Below are 20,255 nucleotides of genomic sequence, written 5' to 3' on the forward strand. Positions count from 1 at the left end.
ATCTTGTTTTACTTTGAAAAGTTCTGGGGTTTACGCTGCTATTTTATAGTTCCCATCTTCAAGATTCTCTATCTATTCCCTACTTATTTACTCATTCAGATCATACTTTTGTTTATCTTAAACATATTTGCCTTTGATTTTTTGACTATCTTTATAATAGCTGACTTAATGTCTTTGTCTACTAAATCCAACATCTGAGTAATTTTAGGGTTGATTTCTATTTTCTACTTTTGTTTTCCTTTGTGTGTGTGTCTAGTAATGTTTGTTTTAAAGAAAAAGAGTTTATTACAAGATGACAAGAATATTGGCATCTGACTGTGACATTTAAATACGGGCTTGGAAACAATTTATTCATGTAGCTATTTAGGGAAAATGATTATGCATGGGGCCTAACCACCTTGGTTACATCAGATGCTATTACTGTTTACACTAATCCATTCTGTACAATGTTTGACCAGTTTTAACCCAGATTTTATCAGTAACCTTCCCTCATGACTCTTGATTGTTATGTTGTGCTCTCTTAATTTTCAGCATTACTCCTCCCCATTTTTTAGCATAAATACCCTTTCATATTACTATTACACTAGGACTAAATATTCCATAATTCAGCTAGTAATTATACTGATTGTTTTGATGCCTGGCTTTCTCTCCCCTCACCCCAGTAATAGATCCTGTCTCTCCACTATGCTCTCACCTCCATTAATTCGGTAATACTTAGTACCCTGCACAAAGCCAAGGTTTTCCATATCCTCCGTTCTTGTGATTGCCAAACCAAGTCATCTCTCTCTAGAAACCTTACTAAGGATTTTCCCACAGTATTATAAACTTTCACTTGGCTGTAATTACAATCATGCATTTTAAATCCGGAGAGGCGACCAAAGGCTGAACATTCATTCAAAATTATTTAATTACAAGGCTGGATAACGGAAAAAGAATTTTCCATTAAAAATAGTTTCGGAGCTAGAAAGTAATATACTGGTTAACAGGTTATGACTCTAGGGCAGTGACATGATTAAATAGAAATGGCTTGACTCTTATGGATGCATTAATCTAGATCCGATGTTGGTTCAGAAATCTATTTACAAATCAATTTCAAAATTAAAAAATATAATCCGTCTTGATTTTTGTTCTCTTTCCATATCCATAAAATGAAGAGGTTTTCCTGTTCACCAGTTTTTCATACAACACAGTAAATTTCAAATCTGGCACTAGCCAGAAATGTTTACACCTTAGGAACTTCACAGCAAACTGGCCTCTTTCAATAGGCAGACAGCGACCCCTCATTCAAAATGAAGCTACTCATCAACCAGTGACATCCCTAGCTTCTTTAATATTCATCGACCTGCAGGATGCTGGTAAGATCGTCAGGTTTTAACCAAGTCATTTTCCAGTCAATATTCTCCTGTATGTTTTGAAATTTTCCTTTGCATCTAAAAAAAGCTTAGGCTCTCCACATAAGAGCTCCATTACACTGAAAACCATTGTTCCTAGCGCCACAGAGCAGCTCCCAAGTCCCAATGTAAAAGCGTGTCTAGTAATTTTTTATTGTCATACTTAAGGCTACAGATGATGCATTGTAGAAATCATGGATTCTGTAGTATGTTATTTTCCTCTGAAAAGTTTTGATTTTTGTTTTAGTAGGCAGTTCACTTATTGTCTGGCCACTTTGAACTTGTGTAGGCATTTTTGTTTGTTTGTTTGCTTTCATTTTTTAGGGTAGATCTTTGGAAAGTCCAAGCTATCTTCCCAAGCCCTCTGACTTAGTGCACTCAGCCTTCACGCTGTTTCTCCTGTGATCTTGTCAAGCTTGGTGTTAGGCGTTGTTAGGGCAGTTCTATTGTAGGTCTTCTATTGTAGGGCAGTTGTTCTCGAATTTTAGCATGTATCAGAATCATCTGAAGAGCTTGTTAAAAACACATTTCTAGGCATCTTCCCTTGAGTCTCTGATGGAGTAGATCTGAGGTGGGACTCTAGAATTAGTATTTCCAACTGCATGTCTAACAAATTTCCAGGTGATGCTAATGTTACTGGCCCAGGAACAGTTATCTGAGAAATACTACTTTAGAACATTATACTTACTTCTAAAATGTGTTCTTTCTGGTGTCCCAGCTGGATGCCTGAGGTGTTATTAACAAAGTATTAATGTGGCTTTCCACTTAGGCTGTGCCACCACTCCAATGACCCTCATCACTGCTTGAATTCTAATAACCCCGCTCAGCTTTCAACCCCACAGAAGTTGGTATCTGGTAATCCTTGCATAGTCTCACCTTACACATGTGCAAACCAGCTTTTAGCCAAGCACCCACAGAGGATCCTCACAGGATTTTTGGAGCCCTCCCTCTGCAAAGCTCCCTTCTCTCAGTGCCCTACCTTGCAGATTAGAGTTGCTCAGCTGCCCCAGACCCCAATCTCTGTCTGCTCAGCTTAGCTGGTACCTCAGCTCATTGCTTCTTGGTTGGGAAATAGCCCCCAGATAAAGAGGCATAGTGATTCTGGGCCTCACCGCTTGGATTTCTCTTAAGGATTACAAACTTGTGCTCTGCCTGAAACAGCTGACTCAAGTATTTTGCTCACCTTAGTGATTTTTTTTTTTTAAAGTGGTGGGATGGCTAGTCTGTTACCAGTTTCTACTCCATCATAGCCAGGGGTGGGTGTCCTGGTGTTAGACCTTTTGAATTTAAAGAGCCTTGGACTATCCAGATAGACATACTCTACAATGAAAAGGGAGCCTAGAGATAAAGGTTTTCAAAACATCAGTGTACAGATAGTAATTGAGACCAAGGGCATGAATCATACAGGAGGTTACACAAAATGAGAAGAGTAGAGGGTCAAAGATAGGACATTGGGGGAACTGCTAATTTTTCATGGATGAGTGAAAGAAAAGTGTCGGCCAAAGAGGCATAGAAAGAGTGGTCTAACAGGCAGAAGAAGAGCCACTATCCCAGAAGTCAGTGGAGAAGAGTTTTTTAAAAAATATTTTTAATCCTTACCATGGCTCCCCAACTGTGCTAAGAAAAAAAAATTCTTTTTTAATATTTCAAGAACCCTGGCACTTCCCTGGTGGTGCAGTGGTTAAGAATCCATCTGCCAATTCAGGGGACATGGGTTCAAGCCCTGGTCCGGGAAGATCCCACATGCCGCGGAGCAACTAAGCCTGTACGCCACAGCTACTGAGCCTGTGCTCTAGAGCCCGTGAGCCACAACTACTGAGCCTGTGTGCCACAACTTCTGAAGCCTGCACGCCTGGAGCCCATGCTCCGCAATAAGAGAAGGCACTGCAATGAGAAGGCCGCGCACCACAACGAAGAATAGCGCCCCCCTGCTGCAACTAGAGAACGCCTGAGCGCAGCAACGAAGACCCAAAGCAGCCAAAATAAGTAAATAAATAAAATAAATAAATACATAGAACGCAATAATTTAGAACTATTGTCAAACCCATTTTACAGATGAAGATGAGGATGAAGATGAAACTGACCAGCCAAGTAACTTGTACAAGGTCATGCAGCTGGTAAGTGGCAGAGCCAGAACTAGAATCCAGGCATTCTGGCTCCAATACTTGAAAAAACCCCACAATGTTCTGCCTCACTCCAAAACAGGAGAGGATGACAAATATGACAGTGCTGTCTAGGAAGCTGAGGGTTGAAAAGTGCCTATTGGATTAAGCACTAGGTCCACCGGTGAGCTCCGCTAGAACTCACTGAAATAAACAGGAGGTGCTAATTAACTGCTCAACATGATCGGTTCCTGGGTTTAGCTCTTCTTTTGAACCAGCAGAGTGCCATACACATGGCGCCTCTCAGGCCCTGCTTGCATTGTCCTCCTCAGAAACCCGCTCCAGGTTTCTGCTCAGAAAGAGGAGACTCACTCTCTAACCGCATACAGACAAGACCCACCACTCCAGCTCCTAAGGGGGTCAAGGGAAGTGTGAGGTGCCTATTACTACTTCACAGCTGTGCCCGGGCACAAGTTTATGCGCATTTGAACATATCATCAACTCAATTACCTGTGTTCAGATTAGCCTCAGCAAATCTTTAAGCGCTCACAGCTGTCTTCAGGTGTTCAGGGGATTATTATGAGGAGATATTGATCAGCTGTTCTCCATGTCTCCTGTGGGCAGAACAAAAGGAAAGAGGCTTAAATGTCAGCAAGGGATTTAGATGTAAGTGAGAACAGTGAGGCAGGGAGGTCCTGTGTACTTAAGCAAGTTTCTAGCCTTTCTGCCTTAGTTAGCCCTAAATACTACCTTTTCCACCGTATCACCCTATTTGTTTTATAACAAAATAGACAAAAACAACAGTAACAATAATAGCAAATGCTTACATAGTTCTTACTTCGTGCCAGGCACTGTTACTAAGTTTTCAGTTCAGATTCATCATTTAATACTTACAGCACAATGAGATAAATACTATTGCCATCCCCATTTCACAGATAAGAAAACTGAGACACAGATACAGTGAATAACTTGCCAAAGGTCACAGAACCAACAAACGGCAGGGCCAACATTTGAAGCCTCCTGCAAAAGTCCATCCTCTTACCCACCACACGCACTGCTAATATGTAGAAATTGCACTAGAACAGAATTTAAGATAAGCAGAGCAGGGAGAGATGCTACCAATGTGGCATGGAGGCTGCAGTAGATTGTTAGAAAATGGTTCTACATGTACCATGCCTCCCTGAATTCATGCCATGTGCAGTCGCCTTCCACACTGAATCTATGCCAGCATAATGGCTGACTTGGCCAAAAGCATAGGATGGAAGCAACTTCCTGGGACTTCAAGCCTTTAAGAGATCTGGAGCTTCTGCTTTCTCTCTCAGAACCCAACTGCCTTGTAAAGAAGTCCAGGCTGTCCAGCTGTAGAGAGAGGCCACAGGTATTGAGAAGCCTCAGAGGCTGAGAGCCATGTGGACAACAGAGGCATCTCAGCTAAGAGACAGCATCAAAGTGGTCAATGAAGCCATGTGAACTGTCCCAAGAGACACCACAATGGGCAAAGGTGACCCAAGCCTGCTGAGCACTGCCCCAAATCCTGACTCTAAAAGGGTTGTGGTTTTAAGTCATTGTGTTTCTTTTCTATTGTGAAACATACATAACAAAATTTACCATTTTAACCATTTTTAAGTGTACAGAGTTCTGTGGCATTAAGTACTTTCACAGTATTGGGCAACCACCAGCATGATCTATCTCCAGAATCTTTTCATCATCTCAAAGTGAAACTCTGTCCCCATTAAACACTAACTCCCCATTCCTCCTTCTTCCCAGCCCTGGTAACCACCGTTGTACTTTCTTTCTCTATGAATTTAAGTCAATAAGTTTTAAGACGGTTTGTTAGGTCACGACATATAACTTTATATAGATACTGATAGATTTAATAATCTGTTTTTAGAATATATTAATGTGTTTGTTAGTTTATTAAATACCAGAGAGTTGCAGAAGCATCAGGAAACCTCCCAGAGCTTCAGTTCACTATGTCTTTGTACATTTAATTCTAACGTGTCACGGCCTACAGCGTTATAGGTAAAATTATAATTATGCCTAACATTTACTTTAAAGTTGAGAAGGCAGTTTCTCATTTAATATATTTTTTGCCTTTCACAATAGCCTTGTGAAATGGAATTAATTTTTTTTAATTTTATAGATCAGGAGACTGAGGATCAAAGAGTTTAAGTGACTTGCTCAAGGTCACAGCATAGAGTAGAACAGGTTGGCCTGAAACCATTTATTGATCACTCCTATTTGGGAAGAGAGATGGGGAGGGGACCCAAAAGATGGTTCAGCAGCTTGAAAGAGGAGACACAAGCCCAGTTCTTAAAGAGCATCTGCTCTCCTAGGACACACCCATGGACATGCTGACAGGAAAGGCCTTTGATCATGCTGAGACCAACCAAGCTGAAAGCTCCAGACTCATGTTCCGTTCATGAAAGGGTGAAAGGGACATGAAATCTATTCAGCGGGTCACAAACTAAATATATATATATATGTGTGTGTGTGTGTGTGTGTGTGTGTGTGTGTATATATATGTATATATATATATATATATATATATATATATAATAGAGCTGAATTCATTGAAATAATAAAGGCGAGTGTTTTTCTGTGGAATTTATTTCAGTTACATTGTATACATATACTTGCATCTTCATAGTCATGTGATTTGGGATTTGTCACAATATGAAATGTATTTCTTACTGTGGTGAAAGCACTTGAAAACCATTGCCCTACCCCACCTCTCTCCTGGCCACAGACTTCCTCAAAGCGCAGAAATATTCTACAGCCTTAGGGAAAGTATGGCCTATCTACCTGTACTGGCCTTGTGCAAACAGTAGAAAAGACAGATTTTATTTTAGCACAAAGACTACACTCCAGAGGCCTGTAGGGAATGGCTGAAAATGTTGCATGTACAATTCTGCCCATGTGCCCACAGGTGACTTAATGACTCAGAAGCATGGTGAAACAATGCTGAAAGTACTGGATTAGACAGACATAGCGAGTCTGAGGTTCCAGTGTCAGTTCTCTGTCAAACACTTATAATTCCTTGAGACTTTCTGGGCTTCCCTTCCCTCATCTGTTGAATAGAGGGATCCAACTAAATTATCTTTAAGGAAAGTCTTCCACCAAGAGAAGAAACGTTGATAAGATTTATGTCACTGCCTCTTCTTTTTCCCAAGGAGAGTCACTGGGATAAGGAATGTGGAGGAAAAGTCAGTCTCTTTTGTTTAAAAATGTATCCAGCTTTTTGTTTGTTTATATTTTTTCTGAGGTCGATAGGGATAGACAAACAAAGACCATCTTTGAAAGACAGCTAATGTCCATTTCTGGTTTGAGGCAGGGGACTTACCCTGAGTACCCCACCCAGGTCCATATGTCTATAATCACAAAACTTACATCATTTTATTCTCATGAATTAAACAATAAACTATAATCGTCTATGTTCAAAATATGATGGTGAAGTCATGGCACCTCAATCACATATAAAATTCATTGCTATAATTAAGCCATGTATATAAGAAGGTAGTTAGACTTCATCAGGACTTAAAAGCACAGGATCATGGTGATTCTTTCTCCTGAGCCGAGGAAATGTGAACTCCTTGATGGCAGGATTTTAATCCTGGAGCCTACGCAGAGGAGGAAGGGAGCTGGGCTAGTTGACCACTGGCAGCTCCTAGACCTTAAGAAAGAGAAGGAGTGTGGCAGAAGAGAAGGAGCTTGGATATTACCAAAAGCCTTTTTTTTTTTTTTTTAAGAGTTGTAGAGCTTCAGCAATTATGGCTCTGCTTCTGCCAATATCAGCAGGGAGACAGGTGCAGAGAGTTCTGAAGAGCTCTTTCAGCTACAGATGTGGCCCAAGAAGTGTCCCAGAAGCCTGTGCTTCTTGTCATGCTGGGCTGAATCTGGAGCATTTCCAGGAAAACTCAAATGGGTCCAGGAGTGACATGGGAACTTAGCAGCTTTGTTTGCAACTTAAGTGTAGAGATTGTTTTTCATCAAATAGAAAACATCCTTGTCCATTTGACTTTCAAACAAAGTGATGCTGTTTGGGACTGATATAAGCAAATTCATTCTCATTGGGGAACTCCACATCTTTATTCAATTTAGGGAGAGTATAAAGTAACTCGAATTGCTTCATTTATATTTTCTCATGGTGTAGAGAAATGTGTGCGATTTGATGACTAATGTTTTTCATGGTAATTTATTTTAGAACATATTCAAACAAGATGCCATTTAATAGACTTGACTATTGCCTGCCTCTCTGGATATGATAAAAAGCGTAGAAGAGCAGAAATTGAAGGGGAAAGTAAGAAAAGATTTATTAAAGGGCAATGAATTATATTGTTACACCAGTGATTCCTTCCCTCCCCCAAGCTAACCCCAAGCCCAGTTTATCTAAGTAAACCAAAGGAAATTTAACCTTAGCCTCTACTATATATTCAGTACATTCTGGCTGATATTTTAAACCCTGTTAGAAATCTGGTTGGCTTCCAGGCACATGCAATACTAGAATGGAGAAATAGTATAGATAACTATCTCATTTTTCTTTCTCTCTGAAACGCTGACAATGATTCTTTGTAAAATGTCTCAGGACGTTGAAGGAAGTTACTGACATACATTTTGTAGAAATCTATCAAGAGCTTATTATTGCAATTTATATAATGTGGATATTCCATTTCACAAGCTTCATGTGTTGCATGATTAAAACATGCATGGAAGACAATGGGATCCATAGGCTGCTGAACATATGAACAACCAGGAACCAAGGGGCAGGTTTGAAGAGTGAGGTTTTCAGCTCTGGAGAGGACAGAATGACCACAAGTGACACAGTCAGAACCACCAGATACACACCAATCTTCTCCCAACCAGAGCAAACATTAACTGGCAAAACGGGAGAAACCTATAGCTGCATCTCATTGCTCGGAAATCCTTGCAGAGGACGTCCCCGGTGGTCCAGTGGTTAAGACTCCACGCTTCCACTGCAGGGGACACAGGTTCGATTCCTGGTTGGGGAACTAAGATCCCTGCATGCTGTGCAGTGCAGCCAAAAAAGAAAAGAAAAGAAATCCTTGCAAACCTGCTAGTTTCAGCAAGGTGTGCCACGTTAGAGTTCCATGCTATGCAGATGGGACTATCACAGACGCTTGAAATTCACACGTAAACTCAAACCCTTATTTCAGCAGTTTAGTTTTACTCTTCCTGTCACCAAGGCACAGCTCTGACCAAGGCCTACATTGCTGATAGGATTCCACCCTCTTTCCCATCCTCATCCTGCAGAGGAACTTCTTAGTCATGAAACACATGTATAAAGATGCCAAGGCCGTGGCTCAGTCCCAGACTGGATGATGACCCTTTGGAAACTGAACATTGAGACCTCATGTTAGGGTTACTCAGAACAGGAGGTTGCCTCATTCTCAGAATCAACCACCCAAGGCAATTTTAGATTTTTCTCTTTGATAAATCTCAAGTCTTTTCTAATGTGTGGGAAGAGACATACAGATCACTTAATTCTACTTGCTGTAGAATTTTCATTTGGGATTTCACCTGTGCCCACCTACCCTTTTTCCCAGAAACAGTAGACCAGTCTCGCCACTTCTCTAGATTTACAGTAACCTCACGCTTGCAAATGACGGATGAATACTGTGTTAGAGCCTCTTTCCTGCTCAGAAAAGATGATGACATTTTCTTTCATAACATTGTACTTTGCATGTCAATCTTAATTAAACTATTGTGCTTAGGTTAAAATGATGTGGAGTATATTTTAAAAGCATTTCTGCATTCACACTTATTTAAAATAAGCATATGTATACACATGCATATATATACATACATATATATACACACATATATATATACAGTCAAACCAACCATTTTTTAAAAAGTAAATTCCTTCTGAGAGCCATAATTTTAACTCGTCACCATGACTATGTGAATCCATCTTTTTTGGGTTAAGAGAATTTAAATTACTAGAGGTAGTCAATTTGTCTATGCCATAAAAACGCATCTGTAATATAATATCTCTCTAAAGACAACAGGTTGTGTGCTGATGGTTTCCATGGAAATGCAAAGTCCAAAAATGCATCAAGATCTGTTTCCTCACCTCTCTTGAACTTTCCTTTCATTACTGGATGAAGAGAGATCACTTTCATTTTGTCAGGCATTTGAGTGATGCCACCATTATGTTTCTGTTCATAAAAACCTCTGTGTATGAAAAATATTGTATACTTCACCTAATATGCACCCATTATGGTCTCATAATCCCCACAACATCCCTGAGAGGTTGGGCAGAGCAGGAATAGTTATTCCTATTGTCAGATGGGAAACTGTAGCCAGTAGAGGTTTCGTTACTCGCCCAAGGCTATAGCACAAACCAAGTCACAAGATGGGATTCAAATCCAGATCTTCTGAGTCCTAATACACCTTCTTTTTTCTACTTTGTGCTTCAATAAAATAAAATAAAAATTACTGGTGCTTTTAAGACAGACTAAAAATCCCATTTGTTTGGTTCCTCCTCTAAAATCTAAAGACAATAAATAGCTCACCAGGTAAATTCAACACATGTGGCCCATCTCTGTTACAACCAATGTAGAGGCACTCCTCCACATAGACCTCCTCGGCGGTCTATGCACTGTACTGCCAGGAAGGGTTCTATATGGTATATGGGAAACAAGTTTATGGTCTGGCAGGAGCTGCCCTGTGTGCATCCTTGGAGGAGTTCCAAAGCTCTGCAATTGGGCTGCAACCACCAAGTATTCCCCCCAGTCCAGCCCTCATGGCTCTCAGCCATCCTGATCGGCTCTCTCATCCACTGGTAAAGCAAAAGAGTCGAGGAGAAGGTAGCTGGCACTGGAAAGAGTTGGTGCTGGGTGAAGGGTTGGCATGGTTCCTTGTGGATACCTGAGCTGGGGAAAGAAGTAGAAGATGGGAGAGATTGGCCACAATTCTTGGAACTGTCCCCAAGCTGGGGGGTGGGAGTGTGCTTCTGCACAAAGTAGCAGAACATGACATGCTGGTCACGGTTCTCTAAACTATAGTCAGTGAGCTGGGGAAAAATTAGAGAGGTCATCAAGTCCATCCCTCATCATTCATTCATCTGTTCACTCAACAAATAATTATTGGGACTTCCCTGGTGGCGCAGTGGTTAAGACTCTGTGCTCCCAATGCAGGGGGCCTGGGTTCGCTCTCTGGTCAGGGAACTGAATCCCACGTGCATGCCACAACTAAGAGCTTGCATGCCACAACTAAGGAGACTGCCTGTTGCAACTAAGACCCAGCGCAACCCAATAAATATTAAAAAAAAATTTTTTTAATAAATATTTTTTAAAAAACCAAATAATTATTGAACACCTACAGTGATGAGGATATGGCAGGGAACAAATCAAAGTCCCTGTCTTCACAGAGCTTACGTTTTAGTGGGGAGAGAAACAGCAAGCAAATAAATAGTACATCAGCTGGAGATAAGTGCTGTGGAGAACAGGATAACAGGAAAAGGGACTCTTGGGAGGTACTATCGTACATATGTTGTTTAGTGATGATAAGGGGGCACCCACTGTCAATGACATTTAAACAGAGTCTTGAAGAAATGAGGGAAGAAGCCATGGGGATATCTGATGGGAAGAGAATTCCAGGCAGAAGGGAAAACAAGTTCAAAAGCTGTGCTACAGAGAGACCTTGGCATGTTTAAGGAACAACTAGGAGACCAGTGGGATTGGAGTGACATGAGGGTGAAAATTATAGGACATGAGGTCAGAGAGATTGTGGGTCCCAGATCACATAGGGCCCTGTAGGCCAGTGTTAGGCTTGAGTGAGAAGGGGGCCCATTGAAGGGTTTTAAGCAGGGAAATGATAGGATCTGACCTTTTTATTTTTTAATTAATTAATTTATTGTTGGCTGTGTTGGGTCTTCGTTGCTGCACGAGGACTTTCTCTAGTTGCGGCAAGCGGGGGCTACTCTTCGCTGCCGCGAGTGGACTTCTCATTGTGGTGGCTTCTCTTGTTGTGGAGCACGGGCTCTAGGTGCGAGGGCTTCAGTAGTTGTGGCACGTGGGTTCAGTAGTTGTGGCTTGCGGGCTCTAGAGATGGGCTTAGTAGTTGCGTGCGGCACACGGGCTTAGTTGCTCCGCAGCATGTGGGATCTTCCTGGACCAGGTACTGAACCCGTGTTCCCTGCATTGGCAGGTGGATTCTTAACCACTGTGCCACCAGGGAAGTCCCCAGGATCTGGCTTTTTAAAGTATCCTTCTGGCTGCTGTGTTGGAAAACATTTTGGGGCTGTGTCATGAAATGCGATAAAATCTACTTTATTCTTGAAAGACCTTGTGTATTACTCAATTGCCCTCATATTTCCCACATTGGTTCCCATGCTTCTCTCTAGACAGTCTTCCATCCATTCGTTTTATTTCCAATCATCAGATTTTTAAAAATAGTCTGATCTTGTCATCATCCCTTTTCAACCCCCAACTTAAAAAATTTTCAAATGGCTTTCACTTGCTCTTAGGAGAAAGTTGAAACTTCACCCTCTGGCCTAAAGGTTCTGTAAGGTTTAGCCCTTGTCCACCTCTCTCTTTTTGTACTCCCCTCCATCTGTCTCTTTCTACTCCAGCCACATTGCTTTTCTTCAGTTCTTTCCAGTACAAGGCCTTCTCCCAGGTTATTTCTACTTCCTGACGTGTTCTTCCTTATGTCTCTTTGGTTCATCCTTACATACCCTGAGTCTAAGGGTTCCAGAGATTTGTTGAATTAGATAATTGATCAATCAAATGTGGTACATAAAATGAAGTCACCAGTGAATCCGTTTGGAGTTATTTCTGTTTTGGAAGAAAGCTCAGATCATCTCACCAATCCTGAAATTCCATTCAGTATTATTTAAAATTTTGTGAATATTAAAAATATTATTTTAATTTTGTGAATATATTTTGGAGTAAACATATATGATATTAATAAATTGCATGCTTACACTTCGGAATGCCTTTCCTAGATGTTATAATTCCTTCCCTCATCATTGCAGCATGATCAATTACATGAAAAACCTGTCAAATAAAGGCTGTTTATCACAAATTTTAATGTGACCATGTATCTATTATGGATTTTCCCATTTTGGTATCTTATTAGGAATTCATTCTCCCTGTGTTATCAGAGCTATGTTATTTTGTCTAATCCTTTGATTGATATCTTTAAAAATTGATATCTTTAAAAATTCTAGAGTCATGCCGTTTAATGTGACTTTAAAGTTTAAGTTACTTGAAATTAAATTTAAAAAATCCATTCCTTGGTTCACATACGGGTAGTGGCTACCACATTGGATAGCCCAGATAAATAAAATGAACATTTTTATCATTATAGAAAGTTCTGTTGGACAGCATTGATCTAGAGCCTACCTTTCACATCTCCATAGTATTTTGATACAGCTTCTGTTTCTAAGGAGATACCTGTAACAAGGTGGCAATAATTATATCAATTGCCTTACTTTCAGTGCCTACTTTGTGCCAAAGAGTGTGGTAATAGAGTGCTATAGATAGATAGGTAGGTAGATAGATAGATAGATATATGTATATAGATATAGATATATATGTAACATATATACAATCTTATTTATTCCTCATAGGATTAAACCATGAGCCAGCTCAAGGAGGCTATTTTATAATATCACTGCAATAAATCGGAAATTTGATGCCCATTAACTCAGGTTTCCAGGGGCTTCCCTGGTGGCGCAGTGGTTGAGAGTCCACCTGCCGATGCAGGGGACATGGGTTCGAGCCCTGGTTTGGGAAGATCCCACATGCCACGGAGCAGCTAAGCCCGTGTGCCACAACTACTGAGCCTGCGCTCTAGAGCCCACGCACGGCAACTACTGAAGCCCGCACGCTCTAGGGCCCACCTGCTGCAACTACTGAGCCTGAGTGCTGCAACTACTGAAGCCCGCGCGCCTAGAGCCCATGCTACGCAAAAAGAGAAGCCACTGCAACGAGAAGCCCGTGCACCGCAACGAACAGTAGCCCCTGCTCGCTGCAACTAGAGAAAGCCGTGCACAGCAATGAAGTCCCAACGCAGCCAAAAATAAATAAATACTTTTTTTAAAAAAGAAACCCCTTTCCTTATTCTGAACATCAAAAAATGGCGCAATTTATCTTTGTCAATAGAAAATTTAGTTTCTCCTCATTCCCACTAACAATTAGTAAATAAATAAAGAATATTGGTTTGAAGCAAAGGCAGCAAATTAATACCTGTGGTGCCCTCATGTCTGGTCTGGCCTTAGAGGTAAATGTGGTTACTGCCACTTTACAGATGGGAAAACTGTGGTTGAAAGATATTAAATACTGTATTTCCTGGGTAATAAGTGGTGGAATCAAAACTGAAACCTGGGTCTCATCAACTCAAGAATTCCATTCTGAGTCCCTTTCAGGTGGAATTGACTCTGACTCATCTTTCTTTGATTTTTGTGGTTAAAATTCTGAATGAAACCAGAATATTAGAACATCAGTTTAAATAAAATGAAAGAGTACTTGGAGGAAGCAGCCAGCACATTCTTGATGCAAAACCAGTTTAGCTTTTCATTCAGAATACTCTTTTTTCTTACCAAATTCATTTAAAAGATGATCCCTCAATCCATGGGAAATATCTAAAATTGTTTTTAATTTATTTAAAAGTCTACATATATTTTCATTTCATATAGTTTAATAAAGTTCTTTCATTCTTTAAACAGCCTGAAGTGGGGTCAGCAAACCTTTTCTGTAAAGAGCCGTTTAGTAAATGTTGTAGATTTTGAGAGCTCTGTCACAGCTACTCAATTCTCCCATTGTTGGGCTTCCCTGGTGGTGCAGTGGTTGAGAGTCCGCCTGCCAATGCAGGGGACACGGATTCGTGCCCCGGTCTGGGAAGATCCCACATGCCTCGGAGCGGCTGGGCCCGTGAGCCACGGCTGCTGAGCCTGCGTGTCTGGAGCCTGTGCTCCGCAACGGGAGAGGCCACAACCGTGAGAGGCCCGCGTACCGGAAAAAAAAAAAAAAAGAATGTGAAAGTTTAACAATTCTGCCATTGTTGCTGTGCAAGCAGCTATAGAAAATACATAAACAAATTAGCCTCGCTATGTGCCAGTAACATGTAATGTATAGACTCTGAAATTTGAATTTTATATAATTTCAAATGCCATTAAGATTTAAAAATTTTTCCCCAACCGTTTGTAAATATAGAAGCTACTCTTAGCTCGTGGGCTGTATAAAAATAGGCGATAGGCTGGATTTGGCTTGTGATCCATAGTTTGCCAACCCCTACTCTAGAGCATAAAGTCAAAACCTGGAGAAATGAAGAAACTTGTGTAAGAATATGGAAGAACCAGGACTATGCTCTATTTTTTCCTGCTTACTCAGCTTAATAGGTTGTACCCTAACATAAAGAAATGAAAATAATGAAAGCCACAAGAAGATAATTTAATTACATGTAAGGAAGGGGCATTTTAAAGCCATGAGCCAGGGCTGCTATGAAACATCCTTAATTAAAGGAAAGTCAGAATGCCTGCCATTTTTACTCCACATGCCTTATCTATAATATAATGGCAAAGATACAATACACTCTTTCTATTAGTAATGTTTCCTTCCCTCTGCCACAAAATTGTATACTATTATTAACTGCAAGCTCTGCAAATATTAAGCTAAAGTAATAGGGGGAGGAAAGCAGTAGGTTACATTTTTTAATTACAATATATATTTTTAAATTAATTAATTATCATTTATTTCTTGTCGCATTGGGTCTTTGTTGCTGTGCATGGGCTTTCTCTAGTTGCAGCGAGCAGGGGCTACTCTTCGTTGTGGTGCACGGGCTTCTCATTGTAGTGGCTTCTCTTGTGGAGCATGGGCTCTAGGTTCACGGGCTTCAGTAGTTGTGGCACGTGGGCTCAGTAGTTGTGGCTTGAGGACTCTAGAGCGCATGCTCAGTAGTTGTGGCGCATGGGCTTAGCTGCTCCATGGCATGCTCCGTGGCATGTGGGATCTTCCTGGTCCAGGGCTTGAACCCGTGTCCCCTGCGTTGGCAGGCGGGTTCTTAACCACTGCGCCACCAGGGAAGCCTAATTACAATATTTGTTGTCCCAGCCTGGAATTAGTGGACTTAAAAGAAAAATTTGCTCTAATCTTCTCCACTAATGAAAATTTATGTATAATCTCTATATAATTAATATAGCATTATTTTGAAGATGTGATGACTGGGCTCTTATATCATTCAACATTTATTGAAGGTTTACCATGTTCCAGACAATATTCTAGGCTCAGAGTGTACTGTAGTAAACAAATGCTTATATCCTCTTTCAGAGGAATGTACAATATAAAGTTTTCCACACTGACAAACCTGAGCTACCATCTTGCTCTTTATATGACAATCAACAAAAAGAATAAAAACCACTAATAGCAGTTACCTGATTAGTTCATTATTTATTACAAAGTGCTTTGAAACATAAGGAACAATACTAACATCAAACAAATTCAAATCAATAAACATTCACCTGCTATTTGCAAGGCAAACTATAGTAGAAAATTTAAAAATATTTTACAATAGTATGTCTGTTCAACTTTCCTGTAAATGCAAAGAACTTCACACTGATTTTCTCTCTCTCCCATCTCCTTCATTTCCCCCACAATCTCTATGTCAATAGTTTGAGGAAACTCAAGCACAGCAAAATACAGGGACTTACACAAGAACATAATTGGTTTAAGCAGGGGAAGTATCAGGGTTAGAGCCCAGGGTTTCTATTTTTAAGAATCTTTCTTTACCCATGATCTCCTATACTAAAAATCTAAGTAAACAATCAGAAAGGCAGCTCCAGCTGTACAGCAAATTCTGTTTGTCATGCACAGTATTACTGTTTAAGGTGAGTGAAAACAAGGAAACTCTTCTTCCTTTTCACTCTCATTCTACAAACATAAAAAACTAGAAATACCCAATGGACCTGGAGGTAATTAATACATAGTCAGCTGACCTTTCTACCTGCAAGATCACTTTAAATGTGCAGTAAACAGCTATAATTGAAATGTGATGATTTAACTAAACCACTGTGTTAGATAGTTACCTTTTCCTTGAACAAATTATCATTTTGTCTTTCCAGTACTCCTGGTCCAATCACTGAAATGACATTCCTTGTAAAACTCATGCCTTCATTAGTATGTGTCTTCCACTTCTGCTTTATGGTTTGGGGTGGCTTCTATCTGATATTTTCCCCAATGTGTCTAGTGGCAAATTAAGGCATAAATGCAGTGGTGGCAGTGGTGGTGGGGAAACTCCATTCAGCATGTGCTGGCTCATCTCACAATACCAGGGCTTAGTTTAAGGGTGAAAATCTGAAATCAAAGATGAGTCAGGACTGGATCAGGGCAGTCTGAACCTAGTTTTGGCAGATCCTGAGAAGATGCATTTTCATGTAAGTTTTCAAGCTGGCCACAGTCAGCACAAGGAATTCGCCTATCAATATCAGCTTGTGGACAGGAGCTATCCAGGACCCAGGGTTCTGCTGGATACTGAAACTGGCATAGTTCCCTTCAAACACAGGGAGCGAACAGATGAAGCATGTTCAGCGACCACACTGATAGGCATCCCCCGCAGAACACATTGCAAGTCCCACTGTACGTAAGCCTACACTTGCTGAGTTCTTAATCATTTTTGCACCATGGATTTCTTTACTTGTTCTAAGAATAATGTTTTTAAATGAATACAATAAAATATACATTATTAAAAAATAAAATATATTGAAATACTGTTATCAATTTTTACATGATAATGTATGTGCTTCCTTATTAACACAGTAGAAAACAAGATCTGGGTTCTAATGCAAATCAAAACTACAATGAGGTATTACCTCACACCAGTCAGAATGGCCATCATTAAAAATTCTACAAATAATAAATGCTGGAGAGGGTGTGGAGAAAAGGGAACACTCTTGCACTGCTGGTGGGAATGTGAATTGGTACAGCCACTATGGAGAACAGTACGGAGGTTCCTTAAAAAACTACAAATAGAACTACCATACCATCCAGCAATCCCACTACTGGGCATATACCCAGAGAAAACCGTAATTCAAAAAGAGTCATGTACCACAATGTTCATTGCAGCTCTATTTACGATAGCCAGGACATGGAAGCAACCTAAGTGTCCATCAACAGACGAATGGATAATGAAGGTGTGGTATATATACACAATGGAATACTATTACTCAGCCACAAAAAAGAATGAAATAATGCCACTTGCAGCAACATGGATGTCCCTAGAGATTATCATAGTAAGTGAAGTAAGGCAGAAAGAAAAAGACAAATATAATATGGTATCACTTATAATCTAAAATATGATGCAAACGAACTTATTTACAAAACAGATACAGACTCACAGACATAGAAAACAAATTTATGGTTACCAAAGGGGATAGTAGCAGGGAGGGGAGTAGAGACAAATTAGGACTTTGGGATTAGCAAACTATTATATATATAATAGATAAACAACAAGGTCCTACTGTACAGCACAGGGAACTATATTCATATATAAACCATAACAGAAAAGAAAAAAAAGATCTGAGTTCTAATTACCATAAATTTGAAGTAGTTTATACAATATTTCCAAGATACCTGCAATAATTGTAATGTGATAATGAAAATGTCTGTGATTTCTTTTAGTGAAAAGCCACAGCTACTGCTAATACTACTGTCATATGTTGCCTATATTCATTATTTTTAAAAAATTAATTTATTTATTTACTTTTGGCTGCATTGGGTCTTTGTTGCTGCACGTGGGCTTTATCCAGTTGCGGTGCACAGGCTTCTTATTGCGGTGGTTTCTCTTGTTGCAGAGCATGGGCTCTAGGTGCGTGGGCTTCAGTAGTTGTGGCACGTGGGCTCAGTAGTTGTGGCTCACGGGCTTCATTACTCAGTGGCATGTGGGATCTTCCCGGACCAGGGCTCAAACCCATGTCCCCTGCATTGGCAGGTGGATTCTTACACCGTGCCACCAGGGAAGCCCCTACATTGATTATTGAAGGAAATGTTAACCTTTATTTAGGGGTTAGTGAAAACAAAAATTTAAGTTTTTCGGGCTTCCCTGGTGGCGCAGCGGTTGAGAGTCCGCCTTCTGATGCAGGGGACACGGGTTCGTGCCCCGGTCCGGGAAGATCCCACATGCCGCGGAGCAACTGGGCCCGTGAGCCATGGCCGCTGAGCCTGCACGTGCTCCGCAACGGGAGAGGTCACAACAGTGAGAGGCCCGTGTACAGAAAAAAAAAAAAAAAAAAAAAAATTAAGTTTTTCCTCTAAGATCACCCTGAATTCTATCAGTGGACCTCAGGCTAACAATCCCCAATTGTTTGACAATGAACAAAAACCCAACTAAGAGAGTTAAAGACCCAGTCACTGCCTGATGAAAAAATTTCCAGGCTGGATATGTTCCTTCTCTTTACTTTTTTTATTTTTTATTTAAGTAAATTGACGTATAATATTATATGTTTTAGGTGTACAAGATAGTAATTTGATATTTTTGCACTATAAAAATCACCACCATAAGTCTAGTTAACATTTGTCATCATATAAAGGTATTACAATTATTATTGACTATATTCCCAATGCTGTACCTCACATACCCGTGACTTATTTTGTAACTAGAAGTTTGTACATCTTAAACCCCTCCACCTATTTCACTCAACCCCCTGACTCCCCTCCCCTCTGACAATCACCAATTTGTTTTGTTTTCTGTATCTATGAGTCTGTTTCTGTTTTGTTATGTTTGCTTGTTTTGTTTTTCACATTCCACGTGTAAGTAAAATCATGCGGTATTTGTCTTTCTCTGTGTGACTTGTTGAAAATGGCAAGATTTCATTCTATTTTTAAGGCTGAGTAATATTCCATTGTATATATATACATATATACACATATATGTATATATATACACATATATGTATATATATATACATATATGTGTATATATATATATACATATATATATATATACCACATCTTCTTTATCCATTCATCCAATGATGGACACTTAGGCTTCTTGGGGATACTCTTTCTTTTCCAACCATTTTATTTGCAAATCTCAGTCCTAGTTACCCAGTGAAAGATTATTCCTACTACCACTCTGTCTCCCAGTTATCTATTGCTGTGGGTTCCAAGTATATACTAGCGTTTCTAAGCATTAGAAAGCACTCTCAGAATACATCCCTTTCCAAAAGAGACATGCCACACAAAGATGATTATTCAGATAATTTACTGCAAAATATCCTTGAAAATTTAGGAAATATAGGACACTTATCTTACTGATTTAATACCATAGATATTTTGCTTTCAGCTCCTTTAATTTGGAAAAAAGCCCTTTGTACCCCAGCCAAATACTTTTCTGATGAACCCACAATTAGAGGTCAACAGATGATGTTCTAGAAAAGCCTAGCTTTGAGTGATTAAGATTGGGCCAAAGTAAAAATCCTGAGGATTACAATCTTGGAGTCATCTTTAATATTAGTTTTTAGAAATCTATCTTAATTGCAGAAATGAAACAGAGTGACAACTGTTACTAAAGACAGTTATTATTGGTAACAGGTAACAGGTGAAGACAACTGTTATTATTGCCAGATATAATAGCAGCATTAACAACATTAATTAAGTCACTATCCTCAAACAATGAAAATATTAGCAAGAGGGACTTTCAAGTCCTAAATGTAGGCAGTGATTATTTTGTCAAAATAAGTTCAAAACCCTCCTTTAATGAGTGAGGAAACAATCATTCATATTCCTGATTTTAAAAGAGA

At 39.9% G+C, this 20,255-nt stretch overlaps 1 long non-coding RNA gene across 1 annotated transcript in view; it reads right to left on the reverse strand.

The window, feature by feature from the left end:
• The window catches only part of LOC141278774 (uncharacterized), a 51,656-nt gene that overhangs the window by 14,976 nt on the left and 16,425 nt on the right, over positions 1-20,255 (reverse strand). The window contains exon 2 of the long non-coding RNA XR_012331969.1: positions 4,004-4,107. This is a non-coding gene — a long non-coding RNA (uncharacterized lncRNA). The remainder of the gene's footprint in view (positions 1-4,003; positions 4,108-20,255) is intronic.

This window comes from Tursiops truncatus, chromosome 5 (assembly GCF_011762595.2).
Source record: "Tursiops truncatus isolate mTurTru1 chromosome 5, mTurTru1.mat.Y, whole genome shotgun sequence".
NCBI lineage: Eukaryota > Metazoa > Chordata > Mammalia > Artiodactyla > Delphinidae > Tursiops > Tursiops truncatus.